At 38.0% G+C, this 6,288-nt stretch overlaps 1 non-coding gene across 1 annotated transcript; it reads left to right on the forward strand.

The window, feature by feature from the left end:
- The first annotated feature begins 627 nt into the window (after positions 1-627).
- On the forward strand, positions 628-792 carry LOC113257135 (U1 spliceosomal RNA). The gene has a single exon (XR_003316850.3). It is a non-coding gene; the product is annotated as a U1 spliceosomal RNA (small nuclear RNA).
- Positions 793-6,288: the final 5,496 nt, after the last annotated feature.

Here is a 6,288-nt window from a genome sequence, read left to right on the forward strand (position 1 = left end):
ATTCATAAATAAAGACGTATGTAACTTAAGTCTATTAATCATGTGTAATACTTCCCAACACCAAACCTGTTAACAAATCAAAGTCATAATATCATGACTGAGGCAAGACAGAGTTTACCAACAGCAGAACAATTTTTTTAATCTAGATCATTTTATGGAGACCCTCCTGCTGACCCATCATAGATAACTCTAAGAAGAAATCTTCATGATCTTTATTATGGGTCCCTAAAACAGTGCTAGAATGCAGTTTGAAATAAGCCAAAAGTGCAAAGTTTGTTTGGGGGGGAGATATACATATATACATATATTTTTCCCCTGGATCAACCACCAGGAAGGAATTTCAAATTTGAAAATATCTGTAACTTTTTAATTATAACAGTATTGAAGTAACTATATGCATATTCTTATTCCTGGAAGTATATGTTTTGTTTTGTTTTGTTTTTTTCACTAAACCTGGGAGTCATTTAGATGGCTCTCAGTTTTCAGTCATAAGGATATATATATTGAAACGCTCCAGGAAAAAGACCAATTATAACATGAAAAAGGACAATGACAATGAATAGATTATTTCAATAAATGGGGAAAATGAACTAGAATCTCAGATTCATTCATCACTAATATCTTTATGAAATCAGCAGGGGGAGGGAATATGTCATGATCACAAAGGTGGTTTCTCCGGGGTGAGGCTTATCTATTGCACTTTGGCTGTGCTGACCCCTGCAATTTCCCCAAATATGGGAAATTTGGTTGCACAATTTGTTGAAGAGGGGAACTGCATTCATGCTTTTTGGAGTCCTATTAGAAGCACTACAGTAAGATCTCTGAGACAAAGTCTGAGAATTTGTGCTCCTTTTCCTTTTTAGTGCTTAGCCCATCAGTGCTTTGGTTAAGTTGCTTTGTGTTTCTCTCTTCCCCCTGGGGACATAGGGGAGTCACACCAATGTGGACTCACAGGAACTGGTTTACTCTCCTACCTGAAACAACAAAACAAAACAGCAACAAAACCACACAAGATTCACGAAATTCAGATTTCCAAGATACTGGGCATCAGGCAAAGAGGACAGCCATCCGGGAGACATGGAAACATGCAGGTGAGTGGAGCCCTATAGTTGTTCCACGGTACTGCCTCCAGAGAGTTTGCAAGCAAGGCACAGGGGAGGGGAAACTGAAGAGAAGCCCAGTAGACCTGGTGGAGTTGAGGACACTGAGCTGAGCATCCACAAGACAGCATACAGGGCAGGACAGAACTAAGGAAAGTCAACTAGTGAGAGCTGGGGGGGGGGCTCCCCCATGCAGCAGGGTCCTGCTCAGGGCCTCCATTGGAGGCAATGACCCCAATTCAGGGGGCAATTATTTGAAAGCATTAGAGGAAACAGGGCCTGGTGCTCACACAGTGCTGGGAATAGAGCCTGTCCCCAATAGAGAGACTGAAAAAAAGGAGCCCTCCTAATTCATGCGGCATAAAGTAGAGGACTCAGGGAGGTCTTGCCACAGTATTGGGAACTCATCATTAGCCCTCCACTGAAAACTGCTCTGGACAACTGAACAAGTCATTAAAGCAACACCAGAAATGATCAAACTGTTTCGAAGTAACTTAAATGCATCCTGGAACAAAGCTCAAAATCATAGAAAGCACAAACAGATCCAGCAAACAACAAGGTAACATTCACATTGTCTGGCATTCCATCCAGACTCTCCAAGAGAGTGAGGTATGCCAAGAAGCAGGGACATAACCCCTCCTGAGAAGACAGATCAATCATCTGAAAATAACCCAGAACTGACACAGATGTGAGAATCACCAGAGAAGGACAGTTAAGTGTTTATTGTAACTGTATTCCATCAGTTCAAAACATTCAGCAGACCTACAACTATATGGTCAACTAATCTTCAACAAAGCAGAAAAGACTATCCAATGGAAAAAAAGTCTCTCCAACAAATGGCGTTGGGAAAACTGGACAGTAACATGCAGAAGAATGAAACCGGACCACTTTCTTACACAACATATAAAAATTAACTCAAAATGAATGAAGGACCTAAGTGTGAGACAGGAAACCATCAAAATGAGAAGATAAGCAGAAACCTCTTTGACCTTGGCCACAGCAACTTCTTATTAGACACATCACCAAAAGTAAGGGAAACAAAAGCAAAAATGAACTATTGGGACTTCATCAAGATAAAAAGCTCCTGCACAACAAAGGAAAAAAATCAACAAAACTAAGAGACTGCCTACAGAGTGGGAGAAGATACTTGCAAAGGATATATCTGATAAAAGGTTAGTATCCAAAATCTATAAAGAGCTTACCAGACTCAGCACCCAAAAAACAAAAAATCCATTTCTTAATGGGCAGAAGACATGAACAGACACTTTTCCAAAAAAGACATCCAGATGGCTAAGAGACAGAAGAAAAGATGCTCAACATCACTCATCATCAGGGAAAACAGATCAAAACCACGATGAGATAACACCTCACACCTGTCAGAGCAGCTAAACTTTACAACACAGGAAACAACAGATGTTGGTGAGGTGCAGAGAAAGGGGAACCTCTTGCACTGTTGGTATGAATGAAAACTGGTGCAGCCACTCTGGAGAACACTATGGAAGATCCTCAAAAAGTTAAAAATAGAACTACCTTAGGATCCAGCAACTGCACTACTAGGTATTTACCCAAAGGACACAAAAATACAGATTTGAAGGGGCGCGCCCACCCCAATGTTTATAGCAGCATTATCAACAACAGCCAAACTATGCAGAGAGTCCAAATGTTCATCAACTGAATGGTTAAAGAAGATGTGGTATATATATATATATATATATATATATATATATATATATATATATATATATAAATATTATTCAGCCATCAAAAATAATGTAATCTCACCATTTGCAGCAACGTGGATGGAGCTAGAATGTATTATACTATGTGAAGTAAGTCAGTCAGATAAAGACAAATATCATATGCTTTCACTCATATGTGGAATTAAAGTAAGAAAACAGATGAACATATAGGAAAGGGGAAAAAGGAGAGAGGGAAATGAACCATAAGAGACTCTTTTTTTTTTTTTAAGATTTTTTATTTATTTATATGACAGAGAGACAGACAGCGAGAGAGGGAACACAAGCGGGGGAGTGGGAGAGGAAGAAGCAGGCTCCCAGCGGAGGAGCCTGATGTGGGGCTCGATCCCAGAACTCCGGGATCACGCCCTGAGCCGAAGGCAGACGCTTAAGGACTGCGCTACCCAGGAGCCCCCATAAGAGACTCTTAATGATAGAGAACAAATTGAGGATTGATGGATGGATATGCGTGGGGGACAGGCTAGATGGATGATGGGTATTAAAGAGGGCTTTTGTGATGAGCACTGGGTGTTGTATGTAAGTGATGAATCACTAAATTCTACTCCAGAAACCAATATTTCACTGTATGTTAACTACGATTTAAATTTTTAAAAAGTATAATTGAAAAAAAAGTTATAGGAATCAAAACATCAGGTCATGAAGTTTTACCTATGGTTGATATAAAAAATATATTCCAACTTGCACTTGAATATGCAATTATTTTCAAATCTAAATATTATATAATAAGTGGTTTCTAAATTGTCAATGTGATTAAACAGCATGCTTTCCATTTTATCAGAAAAAATCAAACCTTGGGGCACCTGGGTGGCTCAGTCATTAAGCATCTGCCTTCGGCTCAGGTCATGATCCCAGGGTTCTGGGATCGAGCCCCACGTTGGGCTCCCTGCTCGGTGGGAAGCCTGCTTCCTCCTCTCCCATTCCCCCTGCTTGTGTTCCCTCTCTCACTGTCTGTCTCTCTGTCAAATAAATAAAATCTTAAAAAAAAAAAAAAACTTGCCACAAATGTATTATTAAAAAGTGTGTTTAAATCCAGTTATGAAGAAGTAGTTTGTAATCTCACTTAAAACAATGACATAAGTTTGGGGGAAAGCTGTTTTAAGAGATTTGGAGACCTGTCAGGGCCTAGAAATCTTAAAGGGCTAAAATGCAGAAGAAGGTGAAATATATCGAGGGAAGCCCCATATTTGCTATACTTTTATCTCTCAGAGCATTCTCTATTTCCAGTCAAGTGTCATAGAGAAGAAATAGAAAACCATGTAAGTAGAGCTTGTGGAAGATTCTTTTGACTGAGTAGAAAAAGACTAGATTTTGGTGCTACTAAAACAGGTTATAAGAAGACAGGTTTCCAGGCAGTGTTGTTGTGATTTGTAATAAGAAATATATATTTAATCTTCATCCCTGTTCCTGGCAATAGCCCCTAAAACCCTTGTAATTTCCTAAGTGATAAGAGCAATGGGAGAATTATTTGTCATGATATTTGGTATTTTGTCCTGGGTTCCTGAAATATCTCTAGAGCAACAAAGGCAAAAGAAGTGTCTTTTGTTATTCATAACAAGCCCCCTTCAACCACACATGAGTTTATGTTAATGAGATGATTTTTGGAAAGTTCTTAGATAACCACAGAATGAGGTTGCCAAGGGAACCAACTAGGATGATTAGAGGGTTGGAACTTTCAGCCCCATCCCTAACCGACCTCTGCACTAGAAGGACTGTAGAGAGGAACTGAAGGTTGAATTAATCACCAATAGCCAATGATTTAATTAATCCTGCCTATGTAATGAAGCCTCCATAAAAATCCTAAACAATGAGGTTTGGAGGGCTTCCAGGTTGATGAACACATGAAGTGCTGAGAGGGTGGCATGCCCAGAGAGGGCATGAGCTCTGTGTCACTTCCCACATAGCCTATGCATCTCTTTCATCTGGCTGTTCCTGAATTGCATCCTTTTATAATAAACCAGCAATCAAACAGGTAATATTTTTCCTGAGCTGTGAGCTGTTCTTGCAAATTATCAAAGCCAACAAGGGGATCATTGGATCCCAATTTATAGCCAATTGGTCAGAAGCACATATAACAACCTGGAACTTGGGATTGGCATTTGAAGTGGGAATGGTCTTTTAGGACTGAGCCCTAAGCCTGTGGGGTCAGTCTGCATTAACCTCAGGTTGGTATATCTGAATTGAATTGAATTGAGGACACCCAATTGGAATCTACAGAGAATTGAAGAACTACTTGGTTTGGGAAATCCTCACACATCCGGTGTCAGAAATGAAGGATTCTGAAAGTAGACAAAAAAAGGTTTTTTTTCACTTGTTTGTTTTCCTTTCATAGACCTAAAGGAAAACCAGAGAAATTAGCCAACATTCGCCTGCAGTTTTTTCTCAAGACATTTGCTGATATCTAAGCTGTGCATGTCAGGGATGGGAAGAAAAGAAAGAATGCAAATAATAATAATAATAATGGCAAAAACAACAACAATAATAATAATAGACTAATAATAATAGTAGTAGATAAAATAAAACACAAATCTGCAAAAAAGGCTTAGAAATCCAAATAAAGCTTTCCTCTCACAAAAATCTGAAGTCTATCCTTCAGATTTCTTAATCCCAATTTGTATCACCATTTGCTTTCATTTTATCTGTCTACTGGAAGAAACTGATATTCCCTCTACAATTTTCCATGTACAATCTCAGCATTTCACATAAAATTAATCAACATTCCACACAACATGACCAAATGACTGAAACCATAAGGAAAAAAATAAATCAATTAGAAATAAACCTACATGCAATCCAATTGTTGCTATTATTGAATTATATAAAGTTTACAAATCTAAATGTAATGATCAATGTAATTTTACAACTATATATTTCTAAAACTATCACCCATATCAAAATGTAGAAAATTACCAGTTTATCAAACGCATCCATTATGCCCTATCCAAGTCTACATTCACCAAAGTTAACCATAGTAGTAATGGCTATTATCAAAGCTTAGTTTGTTTGTTTGGAGGAAAAAATACAAACATACAAATGACAAAACATATCTTGGAAACATTTATAAACTTGAAAAGGTTTTTTTAAGGATCATTTGTAGCTTTAATTTTATCTATGTTTTAGGTTTCAAGATTGTATTTCAGATATCACATTGAATGTAATTGGCATGTCTCTACACTTTTATTTTAGAATGGTTTTACATCTTTCTTTGTCTTTCATGATATTGATATACTTGAGAAGTACAGTCCAGTTATTCAGTGGAATTTAACTCAGTTTAGATTCAGCTGATGTGTTCTCATGACTGTATTCAGATTATGCATCTTTAGCAGGAACATTACGGAGAATGATACTTGCTCCTCTCAGTGTATCCTATCAGGAGGCACAGGTTGTTGGTTTGTGCCTTTATTCATGGTGTTAAATTGATCACTTAGTTAAGA

Source organism: Ursus arctos, unplaced genomic scaffold (assembly GCF_023065955.2).
Source record: "Ursus arctos isolate Adak ecotype North America unplaced genomic scaffold, UrsArc2.0 scaffold_4, whole genome shotgun sequence".
Taxonomy (NCBI): domain Eukaryota; kingdom Metazoa; phylum Chordata; class Mammalia; order Carnivora; family Ursidae; genus Ursus; species Ursus arctos.